The sequence below is a fragment of the Mustela nivalis genome (genome assembly GCF_964662115.1).
Source record: "Mustela nivalis genome assembly, contig: HAP1_SCAFFOLD_598, whole genome shotgun sequence".
NCBI classification, from domain to species: Eukaryota; Metazoa; Chordata; class Mammalia; order Carnivora; family Mustelidae; genus Mustela; species Mustela nivalis.
In genome coordinates this window covers 296,778-309,828 of record NW_028136064.1, presented here as the reverse complement: position 1 = coordinate 309,828, position 13,051 = coordinate 296,778, and positions in this window count along the sequence as shown.

Genomic DNA, 13,051 nt, shown 5'->3' with positions numbered 1-13,051 from the left:
GGCACGGTTGCGGGGGTTCACTTTGAGCTTCCCTTGGGTGGACCTTTTCCTGTTGAGATGCTCCATGATTTGGTGGGAGGGTCTCACCCTTACGCAGGGCTCAGATTTCCTCCCCTGAGGCATTGCTTGCGGTCTGTTAGTTTCTTGGCTTGTCGTTGCTAAGATGGAATGCGGCATCTTGCCTTTCTCCGAGGTCCAGAGGGCTGGTGCTGACACTCACGACCAAATACTATGAATTGGGCCATGGAGAAGGTGACACCGACTCGCTTCGCAAACTGCCTTGGTGAGAGACCCAGGCGGCTCCAGCAGTTTGGGACGGCCTGGGGTCCTCTTGGCCCACCCATGACTACTCCAGTCAAGTGTAGTGATCAGGCCTGGGTTGATGAGGAGTGGTTGCTATGACCTCAAAGCTTTGTGACATCACAGATGCTGGCTTCACTGAAGCAGCTGTCCCTCTCCCATGACCTTGGTGTCCTATGGCTTTAAGTAGGAAGCCCCAGGAAGGACAAAACAAGAGCCCTCTGAACCTGATCAAGAACTCAGGATGTCTTGTGGTTTAATGTCAAACTTCCCCTTTCTGGAGACATAGAGGAAGGAAAATGACATTCAGTATACCTTCCTTTAGGCCAACATATCCCTGGAGACGGCAAGGTGTCCTTTTACACTACAATTTCTAGATATCTCAAGAAAAGGTGAGGTCGCGGGTATGAGCAGCTCTCCGTGGGGTTTTTCGTCCTGTGGGTGAGAGCGTACTTTGTCAGCGTCTTTTGCTTATGGGTCAGTGATGACTAAGGTACGGAAAGTCCCTTTCCGAGGTAAAAGGTGAGGGCATCGATATATGGTGCCGTCTGTGTCCTCGTCTCCTAGTGTTCTGAAACACGCGGCTAAGGGATGAGGCCTCTGTCTACCTGGCTTTCCCTTAAATACCTTTGAAAGTCTTTGAGGAGAGTGACCTTCTGCATCAGAGCTAACTCTCAGAGAGGTCTACCGAACCCGTTGTCATTATTAGTTAACTGTACTTGTTGTGGTAACGGGTATAGACATGTGGACCAAGACTCTTTAGTCAGAAGGAAAGGGACGGCGTATATAGACAGCTTGTAAGGCCCATTCGAGCAGACCTTTAGAGTGAGCCGCAATGCCCTTGCAAGGACTAGTGGATCAGGAAGTTTGGGTCCATTTCGGCACCTCAGTATTCCTCTGCCATCGAAGTGAATGAACCCCTGGACCTTGCCTTGACATGAATGTCCCATGCCCTGCTGTTGGGAAATGGAAAAGGCAAGCAGACAAAGGGAAATATCATATGGCTTCCCACAATATGTGCCTCGGGAGGAATACCTTGGCCCTAGTAAAGGAAGGGAATAATGAAGGGCAAGAAGTCAGAGAAGGAGACCCACCAGGAGTGACTCAGGACTCTGAGAATCCAGCTGAGGGCTACCGAAAAGAGAACTGATTAATGGGTGGTCAGGAGTTGTGGCATATATTAGGAGGAGCACTAGGACGTCCATGCAACTAAAGCATCCGTGAATACTCTGTCAAAAATGGATGATGGATGATAGGCAGGCTTTCTCAACAGAACAGCAACAAGAACAACATCAATTCATAGGAAAACAATGTGGCCCTCTCAAAACCAAAGGAAGTCACAGGGAGAAAAGGAAAGAATTATATTGTTTATTATCTTTCCTTATTGAAATGACATGGGTGGGTTTCCTAAAATGTCCTTCTTTGAATTGGGTCTTTATCCGTGTAAATTAGAGTTTACCCACCTCTTCCATCTCTGGATTTGATGAGAGGACATGACAATGCCTTCACTAAATACATAGAAGAGTGGCCCAAGCAAATGACTTGACCTGGCCTTCTGTGTGTTGGCAGGGGTTGGATTACTGCTTCAAAGGCTTCCGTATAAACTAGAGAGCTGAGATTTTGTAGGTTTCCTGACCTAATCTTGGAATTTTCTATGTGTCTGGGAATTTATCCTTTTCTCTCAGTTCTTGGATTTGCTAGCATAAATGTGTGGCTATGCCTTTTCGGTTATTCTTTTTTCCTTGCTACCAGTTGTGATGTGGTTTCATACTTGCAACTGTGTGCTTGTCTCCCTGTTTTATCCCAGTAATGGCTTCTGCGGTTTGTTCGTGTTGTCAAAACTCAAGTGTGAGATCTCCTGATTTTTTTCCTATTGGTTTGTTTGTATTTCCTTAATTTTGATAATCACATGTCTGATTTCAATTTTTCTGTTAACTTTGGAGTTCGGTTTTTCTTCATCTTGTTCCTTCAGTCGTCCTTTTAGGTGGCTTTCTTTTTCGGTGTTTTTAAATTTTGGAAATGCACACATTTAACCCTATATTGTTTCCCCATAAAATGTTTTGGCATCCTCCTCTAAGTTTCTTAGAATTCCTTCGTTCATGGCTCTTTCTTCTTTTCCTTTGGATTTTCTTTCTTGCATTCATTGTAGTTTGTGAGTGTGTTGTGTTTTCCACTTTTAGTGTCTGGCTTTATTTCCAATTTGAAAGTGATATCTTCCTGTTTTCATACCTTCGTGATCATAAGTGCACAGGATAGGTTTTGACTTCTCTTCCATGAATTACGACTGGATTTGGACTCGAGCTCATGACCTGCGATAGACAAAGTTAGGTCTGCTGCTGGGAAGAACATATCTTATTGTCCTCAGAGACGCAATCTTACTCATGGACCCCCAAAGTTAGGTGGTCTCGAATGCCCATGTGGACGTCTGTTATTCCTTAGCACCTTCCCATCCAGATAATCTGTCCTGTGCTTAACCTGGATATCATAGTTGCCAACAGTATTGGATAAACGTCGCCATCTCCATTCCTGTGTGTTCATAGGCTTCCAACGTTTAGATACACCTTTTTTCATGGTGGATATGTTGGCAATTCTTCCAGGTTTCTGATGTTTTGATGCTCCATCAAGACAAAACATCTTCCGCTTAGCTTTTTTCTCTCGAAGGCATAAAATGACTCTCGCTGACTTAGGCACAAACACTTTGGCTCTCTTCTCCTTGGGAATAGCATAACCTACGTCTTCCCTGTTTCTTCACTTGCAAGCTATGAGTATCTTTATAGTCGAAGGAAATCTCCTATGGGCAACAGAAGGACGAGCCTGTTTAATATTTGCTGTTTTCTTATGGATGTTTCTATTTTTTTTTTTTTTTTGATTTGGAATTTCAACCACTGTTACAAACTGTTTGTATTGACGGGAGACTTTAGTCCTGAGTACTGAATGTATTATTGATAGGTAATAGTTCACTTTCTCATTTCGGTTGGCTTCTGACTTGGATTCTATTTGCCTTTCACCTATATGGTATTTTCTTGGGGTTGCTTCATTGGTACGATTCCTCGCTTCCTTCCCATATTTTGCATGTCTTATCTTTGTGTGTTTGCATGTGCATGTGTTAATGCTGTGTGGTGTGTGTGTGTTTCACATCACAATTATTATTAAAATACGAGAGAATGGAATTCGGTCTCTTGTGGGTAGCAATTCAATTTGACATGCCTTGAAATCTCACATTCCATTAGTTTCAGGAAATCTCCTTAAAGGAATGTCATCTCTTGTCCTCTTCAAGAATCCCGTGTTCTCACAACGGCCTTCCAACAAACAGCACCATTTGAATTTCTCATTAGAGTCATAATGTTTGTCCCAATACCCTTTCTTTTTCGTATGTTTCTTGACTGTCATGAGTTAGTGAAATCGTCTGTTTATTGTCTTTCTGAGAATGATAGATGTGACAAAGTCCAATGCTCTCCGCAAGACTGCCATAAGAGACATGTGGAAGAATTCCTTCTTGCTTATGTCACAGTACAAATTGTGGTGACATGAAGACACTGAGATGGTAGTAGTGTCTAATAACCTCATGCTTCTTCAACCATGAAGGCAACAAAAAGATGACCACAACAACTGCAGTGGGGTGGAAATTGACCTGAAGCCTACAAGGTAAACTCCACAGCGAAAGAGAACGGAAGTTGCAGAGATGATGGGAGAAGGTTGGAGACATGGCTCAGGGGAGATTTGGTTGGTTCGTGGATCAGAGGGCTGGAGTCCATGAAGAGGACCAAAGCACAGGAGAGCAGGGCACCCTGGGATCACACAAGGAACCTGTTTCCCAGTGCCGTTGACTGTGAGACGCAGAGGGTCTGAAGGGCACGAGTACTTTACAACACAAGTGTTGAAGGCTGAAGTTTTCCTATCAGCAGGCTTGGCAGACATCAACTTGAAGGAACACCATCTTTTTCCTGCATATGACACCAACAAGCGACCAGGAGCAGACAGCCTGGAGACAATGATCAGAGAGAGACAATACCAAGAGACGCAGTGGGAAGATGATGAGTCGTGGGAGTGATTCCGTGAAAGGCAGTGTTCGTGGAGATGACTCAATGTGGACATAATAAATTTTGGCTCTCACAACAGCAGCATCAAGACAGAGCTTGGCCAAGACAGGTATGTGAGGACAGAGACTCCCTAGCCAGCCAACACAAAATACCAACAGTGGAACACTTGGAGGATTGCCTTCCTCAGTCCAAGATGCTTAGTCCAAGGAGAACAGACTCTCCCATATGGGACGAGAAGAAAGCTTTGACCACATGCTCTCTTCTGAACACAGCATTCTGCAGGCCTGCGTTCTGTTGAGTTGGTAGAGTTTCTCCTTTCACAGGCACACCAGAGCCCACCAAGGTAAACCTCAGCATATTCAGCCCGGACCCTAAAAACAACAAACGGCCGGAAAGGAGAGCTACTGCAAATGACTGGCCTCCAGGACAGGGTCAGCCACAACACAAACAGCAGTGGCATGCATGCCACATACACTCTCACAAACACACACACACGCATGCACTCAACAAACCTTAAGGGCGAGCCTTGGGTCACTCACGGATCACTTCCTCCTAAATAAATTACCCTCAGGTTAGAAAAGAGAATGAGTTTAACGAATACAGAGAGGTGACAGAGACTTAGATCCAATGCAAAGATGGAAGAATCAATTGATTCCCAGGTAAAGGAAGAAGGAGTGATTACGACTAGGCAGTCAGAGTGAAACCTCTACATAGAGCACGCCCGATGCGGGATAGAAAGCTGTGGCCTGGATACTCGCTGTACATCAGAAAACATAGGAGATATCAGAGAGTCTCGAAACACAGAGACAAAACTGATAAAGATAAAAACACCTAAAGAACTCCTGAAGAGAAGATTGGCAGGAGACTGGATGCAAAGTTCGGGAACATGGTAGAAGTGGAGGATCCAATTAGGAACCGAGAAGAACAAGCCTAGAAAATAAGGATGCAAATTCTAAGAGAGAAGGCAGAATGATGGAACATGATAGTGAGCTTAGGGAATCTCTAAGGAAATGAAAGAGGTGCCTCTTGTAGGTGAAGTAAGAGTGAGAGAAAGAAAAGAGGGCTGATCCTAGATTAGAGAACTCGGGGCTGGAAAGGACCCTCATCTGGGAGCAGAGAAAGTGGTCCAGAATCAGAGGCACAGAGAACTCCCAACACCTTCCACAGAAGCGGAGCACCTAAAGACATAGTGCCATTCCCCCCGGAAAATCTAGGCATGGAGGTATTCTCTTTAGGCAAATAGGCATCGGAGAATAGTTTGTCCATAGCCCAGTCACTGACTTCAAGAGGAAAAGCTATACCAGCTCTCGAAGCAGGCCAGATAGCTCAAGCAACAGCAGCCAAGCCAAAATCCTTATCCCCTGCATTTCTGAACAATGACAGAGCAGCAGTTCTGTCTAGAACCAGGAGGTATTCAGAAGTCAATTGTTGGGTCCCGGGTTGTGTCCATCAGTTCAGACGCGGCCTTCAGATCAACTCATGATTCCAGGGCCTTGGCATTGACTCTGTTCTCAGGTTCTCTGCTCAGGGGCAAGTAAGCTTCTCCCTCTCCAGCTCCACCCCCTGATTGGGATCTCTCTGCCTCTCTGTCCAAACGTGCATGTGCACGTTCGATAAGATAACAAAGACAAAAACAGTGCACAATAATTGACTGGGGCCAAAGGATGTTTTATTGAATTTGGACCTAGGTTCCTATGGAGGGCAGCCAGGTATAGAGAACCTCCCACCATCCTAAAATGCCCGACCTTCGCTTGGAGCTTCCTTGTTCATTCTCCTGTTCTTTGCCTTCCTGGATCTCCTCACCAACCTGCAGCATCCGCTGTCTGTCGTGCTGTACTGACCCCTTGTTAACACATTGTGCATCCTCTCGGGGCTCCATTGGAACATGCCCATCTTCCTCAAGAGGCACTGTTTGCTTATCGCATGTAACCATTTGGGGGATGGTCATGAGAGGGTGAAGGCAGGCTTGTGCTGCCACATCTCCATGCAGTTCCACAGAGGGTAGCTGATCCACCATGAGGGAGTGCTCAAGGTTCTTCCACATTCGAATCTTCTTCAATGCGTCCTTTTGCACATACAAGTTGTCTTCCTGAAATGGGCACGGAAGTCTTTCAGATGGCTTCACTTGGGCTTGGGTCTCTTCCAACTTGCTCTCCGTTGGCTTCTGTGGACTCCAAGAACATGAGTCCGTCCTGGACCTAAGGTTCTAGGGTGTAGAGTCTGCCTTGGATGAATGGTGTTTTGGAAGATTGGGAGGCCTTGTTGGCACCGTTTCTGGAGATCATCGAGGTACTCGTGTGCTTGCTGTGGAAGATTCCAGACATGTCTTTGGCACGGTTGCGGGGGTTCACTTTGAGCTTCCCTTGGGTGGACCTTTTCCTGTTGAGATGCTCCATGATTTGGTGGGAGGGTCTCACCCTAACGCAGGGCTCGGATTTCCTCCCCTGAGGCTTTGCTTGTGGTCTGTTAGTTTCTTGGCCTGTCGTGGCTAAGATGGAATGAGGGATCCTTGCCTTTCTCCGAGGTCCAGAGGGCTGGTGCTGACACTCACGACCAAATACTATGAATTGGGCCATGGAGAAGGTGACACCGACTCGCTTCGCAAACTGCCTTGGTGAGAGACCCAGGCGGCTCCAGCGGTTTGGGATGGCTTGGGGTCCTCTTGGCCCACCCATGACTACTCCAGTCAAGTGTAGTGATCAGGCCTGGGTTGATGAGGAGTGGTTGCTATGACCTCAAGGCTTTGTGACATCACAGATGCTGGCTTCACTGAAGCAGCTGTCCCTCTCCCATGACCTTGGTGTCCTATGGCTTTAAGTAGGAAGCCCCGGGAAGGACAGAACAAGAGCCCTCTGAACCTGATCAAGAACTCAGGATGTCTTGTGGGTTAATGTCCAACTTCCCCTTTCTGGAGACATAGAGGAAGGAAAATGACATTCAGTATACCTTCCTTTAGGCCAACATATCCCCAGAGACGGCAAGGTGTCCTTTTACACTACAATTTCTAGATATCTCAAGAAAAGGTGAGGCCTCGCGGGTATAAGCAGCTCTCCGTGGGGTTTGTCGTCCTGTGGGTGAGAGCGTACTTTGTCAGCGTCTTTTGCCTATGGGTCAGTGATGACTAAGATACGGAAAGTCCCTTTCCGAGGTAAAAGGTGAGGGCATCGCTATATGGTGCTGTCTGTGGCCTCGTCTCCTAGTGTTCTGAAACACGCGGCTAAGGGATGAGGCCTCTGTCTACCTGGCTTTCCCTTAAATACCTTTGCAAAGTCTTTGAGGAGAGTGATATTCTGCATCTGAGCTAACTCTCAATGAAGAGGCCTGGACCGAACCCGTTGTTATTATTAGTTAACTGTACTTGTTGTGGTAACGGGTATAAACATGTGGACCAAGACTCTTTAGTCAGAAGGAAAGGGACGGCCTATACCGAAGGCTTGCAAGGCCCATTCGAGCAGAACTTTGGAGTGAGCCGCAATGCCCTTGCAAGGACTAGTGGATCAGGAAGTTTGGGTCCATTTCGGCACCACAGTATTCCTCTGCCGTCGAGTGAATGAACCCCTGGACCTTGCCTTGACATGAATGTCCCATGCCCTGCTGTTGGGAAATGGAAAAGGCAAGCAGACAAAGGGAAATGTCATATGGCTACCCACAATATGTGCCTCGGGAGGAATACCTTGGCCCACTTAAGGAAGGGAATAATAAAGGGCAAGAAGTCAGAGAAGGAGACCCACCAGGAGTGACTCAGGACTCTGAGAATCCAGCTGAGGGCTACCGAAAAGAGAACTGATTAATGGGTGGTCAGGAGTTGTGGCATATATTAGGAGGAGCACTAGGACGTCCATGCAACTAAAGCATCCGTGAATACTCTGTCAAAAATGGATGATGGATGATAGGCAGGCTTTCTCAACAGATAGCAACAACAACATCAATTCATAGGAAAACAATGTGGCCCTCTCAAAACCAAAGGAAGTCACAGGGAGAAAAGGAAAGAATTATATTGTTTATTATCTTTCCTTATTGAAATGACATGGGTGGGTTTCCTAAAATGTCCTTCTTTGAATTGGGTCTTTATCCTTGTGAATTAGAGCTTACCCGCCTCTTCCATCTCTGGATTTGATGAGAGGACATGACAATGCCTTCACTAAATACCTAGAAGAGTGGCCCAGGAAAATGATCTTTTAGGCCAACCTTTCTCCAGAGATGGCAAAGTTTTCCTATTTCCTCTGAAATATCTAGAGATATCAGAAACAACAAGTCCTCTGGTATATCATCCCGTCTCTCTGAGGTTTGTCATCCTTTGCATGAGAGAGTGACATTATACATTATAGCTAATCCTTAAGGAGGAGCAATGGACAGCACTCCTTGTTACCATTATTTATCTCTACCTACTGTGTTAATGGGTATAACCCTGTTGACCAAGTCTCTTTAATCAAAGGAAAATTAATGGCTTATATCGATGGTCTGCAAGGCTCACTTGAACAGAACTGAGGATTGAGCTGCTATGTCCTTGCAAAGACTAGTGGATAAAGAAGGTGTGGTCCATATTGGCAACAGAGTATTCCTCAGCAATTAGGGAGGATGAACTCTTGATTCTTGCACTGGCATGAATGCCACAGGACTGGGTTTGTGAAATGAAATGGGCAAGGAGACATAGGGAAATATCATATGGCTTCTCTCATATGTGCCCTAGGACGAATACCACGGCCCTTAGTAGAAAGAAGGAAAAACTGAAGGGGATAAGTCAGAGAAGGAGACAAACCAGGAGTAACTCAGAACTCTGAGGAATCAAGCTGAGAGTCAAGGAAAAAAGAGACATGCAGGGAATGAGGGAACGGGCTAATGGGTGTTGAAGAGTTCTGGCATATCTTAGGCGGAGTACTAGGTCATATATGGAACTGAAGCATCAGTGAATACTCTGTCAAAAATGGATGATGGATGACAGGCTGGCTTCCTCAACAGTACAAAATAATACAAAAACAAGCTGGCCCTTTCAAATGCAGGTGAAGACAGACAGAGAAAAGGAAAGAATTATATTTTTATTATGTTTAATTATTGAAATGGAATATAATTTATTTCCTAAAATGTCATTATTTGAATTGGGTCTTTATACTAGTAAAGTGGAGTTCATCCACCTCCTCCATTTGTGGAATTGATGAGAAGAAAATGGCATTGCCTTCTCTAAATGTCTAGAAGAGTTGAACAGGAAATGATTTGCACCTCGCCATCTGTGTATTGACAGGGGTTTGATTACTGCTTCAAACGCTTTAGTCACTACTACAGAGCTGAGATTTTGTAGGTTTCCTGACCTAATCTTTGGAGTGAATATGTGTCTTGGAATTTATCCTTTTCTCTCAGTTCTTTTCTTTTGGGTTTGCTTCATTAGTGCTATTCTTCACTTCCTCCCCATCTTTTGTGTGTCTTATCTGTGTGTGTGTGTGTGTGTGTGTGTGTGTGTGTGTGTGTGTGTGTGTGTGCTGAGTGTGTTTCAAATAACAATTATAATTAAATTGATGGAGATAGGAAGTCGGTATTTAATGGATAGCAGTTCCATTTGACATGCCTTGAAAACTCACATTCCCTCTCTTTCAGCCACATTTCCTACAAAGAATGTCATCTTTTGTCCTCTTTGATAAACACATATTTTCTCAAAACTGACCTCAACAAACACCACATTTTGTGTGCCTGGGTAGTGTCGTATTATTTGTCCATTTTTCCCTTGCTTTTTCATATGTCTCTTGACAGTCATGAGAGAGTGAAATTGTATGTTATTTGTCTTTCTGGGACTGATAGATGTGACGTAGGCTAATGCTCTCCACAATTCTGCCACATGAGGCAAGTGGAAAGAATTCATTCTTGCTTATGGCTGGGTAAGATTCTGTGGGGCTTTTTCAGGACAGTGAGATGGTAGTAGTGTCTGGTAACTCCAGACTTGTCTTTATCCAGGAACACAACAGGAAGATTACCACATCAACTTCAACATGGCAGAAATGAACTGGAGCCCACAAAGCAAACTCCATAGCAAAAGAGAGAATAAGTTGCAATCACTATGGGAGAAGATTGGAGACATGGTTTAGGGGAAAAGTGGAAAGTTGGTAATTCAGAAGGCAGTGAGACAATGCAATGGGCAAAGCCACAAGAGATCGGAGCACACTTGGAACCCACAAGGAGTACGTTCTCCAATTCCATTGATTCTGACCATCAGGGGGTCTGAATCATACTAGTTCATGCCAACAAAGGGCCTTGAGGCCTGGAGATTTTAGATCAGCAGCCTTGGCATATCAACTCAAAAGAACACTGTATTTCTCTGTCAGAGAACACCAACAAATAGCCAGGTGAAGACAGCCTGGAAACCACGATTAGAGACAATACCAGGTGACACAGTGGGAAGATGGTGGGTTCTGGCTGTACATTAGTGAGAGGCAGTGTTCTTGGAGATGATTTGATGGGGGCAAAAGAAATTTGGGGCTCTTGCACAGGCAGCATCAAGCCCGAGCTACTGGCCAAAGACAGGTTGGTGAGGGCTTTAATTGCCTCTCCTGCAAACACGAAATTCTAACCATGGAACACATAGGGTACTGTGTTCCTCAGTCCAACTTGCTTCATTTTAAGAGAACAGATTCTCCCATAGGGGACTAGAAGAAAGCCCTGTCCATAGGCTGTCCCCTGACCACAGAATGCTACAGGCATTCATTCTGTTGTAAAGTTTGAATTTCTCTTTTCACAGGCACACCAGATCCCACCAAGCTAAACCTCAGCCTATTCAGCCCAGACCCCAAACACACCAAAAGGCTGGCAAAGAGAGCCTCTGCAGATGACTGGTCTCAAGGACAGGGGGCAGCTATGATACAACAGCAGAGGGCATGCATGCCACACACACATACCTGAGACTCCCTCAAGGGCCAGCCCTTGGGCACTCCATGATATCTTATTTCTAAAGAAATTACCATCAGGATAAAAAACAGAATTGATTTTTCAAATACTGAGAAAGAGTCAGAGACCTATATCCAAGACAAAGATGGAAGAATCAATTGTTGCCAAGGAAGAAGACAAGAAATTATCATGGCCAGGTAATCGGAGTGAAACCTCACATATAACACGCCCAATGGAGGATTGAAAGCAGAAAGATATCAGGGAGTCTCAAAACACATAGATTAAACTGATAGAAATAAAATAAAGTAAAATAAAATAAAATAAAATAAATAAAGAATTTCTAAAGAAAAGATTGGTAGCAGACTGAAGGAAAAGTCCAAAAAAGCTGGCAGAAGCAAAGGACCAAATTTTTGACCTGGCAGAAAAGGAATGGTAAATAAGGAAACAAATCCAAAGAAAGAAGGAAGAATGATGAAACATGACAATGAGCTTAGGAAAGTCATTGACTCCAAGGAATAGAAAGAGGTGCTTATTGTAGGAGAAGTAGGAGTGAGAGAAAAAAAAAAAAGAGGGCTGAACATGGATTTGAGAATTCAGAGCTAAAACTGTCCCTCATCTGGGAGCAGAAACAGAGATCCAGATTCAGAGGCAAGGAGGACTCACATCACCATCCACAGAAGCATGGAACCACAAGACATAGTTTCATTCAATGGAGGAATTCTCTTTACCTAAATATGCGTGGGAGTGTAGTTTGTACATAGCCAAATCACTTACCTCAAGAGGACAAACTATACCAGCTCTCAAAGCAGGTCAGGTAGCTCAAGCAACACCAGCCCAAGCCAAAATCCATTTCCCCTGCATTTGTGAACAATGACAGAGCAGTGGTTCACGTCTAGAACTAGGACGTATTCAGAAGTCAAAGGTTGTGTCATGGATTGTGTCTATCAGTTCAGAGGCGGCCTTCAGCTCAACTCATGATCCCAGGGTCTTGGCATCGACTCTGGTCTCAGGTTCCCTGCTCAGGGGTAAGTCAGCTTTTCCCTCTCCAGCTCTACACCCTGATTGTGATCTCTCTGTCTCTCTGTCAAATATGTGCATGTGCATTGTTTGACAAAAAGACAAAAACACAACCGGGGTACAAGGATTGACTGTGGCCAGGGGATGTTTTCTTTAATTTGGACCTAGATCTCTATGGAAGGCAGCCAGGTTCAGAGAACCTCCCACCATCCTCAAATGCTAGACCTTCGCTCAGAGCTCCAATGTTCATTCTCCAGTTCCTTGTCTTCCTGAATATCCTCACCAACCTGTAGCATACGCTGTCTGTGGCTCTCTAATGGCCCTTTGTTGTCCCACTGTTCATCTTCTGCTGCCTCCATTAGAACACGCCCATCTTCCACAAGAGGCATTGTTTGCTTATCCCATGAAACTATTTGGGGGATGTTCATGAGAGGGTGAAGGCAGGCTTGTGCTGTCACATCTACATGTACTCCTCCAGAGGGTATCTGCACGACCCTGTGGGAATGCTCCAGGTTCTTTGACATTTGAATCCTCTTCAATGCGTCCTTTTGAAGATACAAGTTGTGTTCCTGAAACGGGCACGGAAGTCTTTCAGATGGCTTCACTTGGGCTATGGGTCTTTTCCAACATGCTCCATGCTTGCTGCTGTGGACTCCAAGTACATGAGTCCATTCTGGACCTAAGGTTCTAGGATGTAGAATCTGCTTTTGGTAAATCGTCAGTTTTGAAGATTTGGAAGTCATTTTGGCTCTATTTCTAGGGATGCTACAGCTACTCATTATAAGGTCCGCTAGGCCAGAGGGAGTCATTTTGTGTTTCTGCAG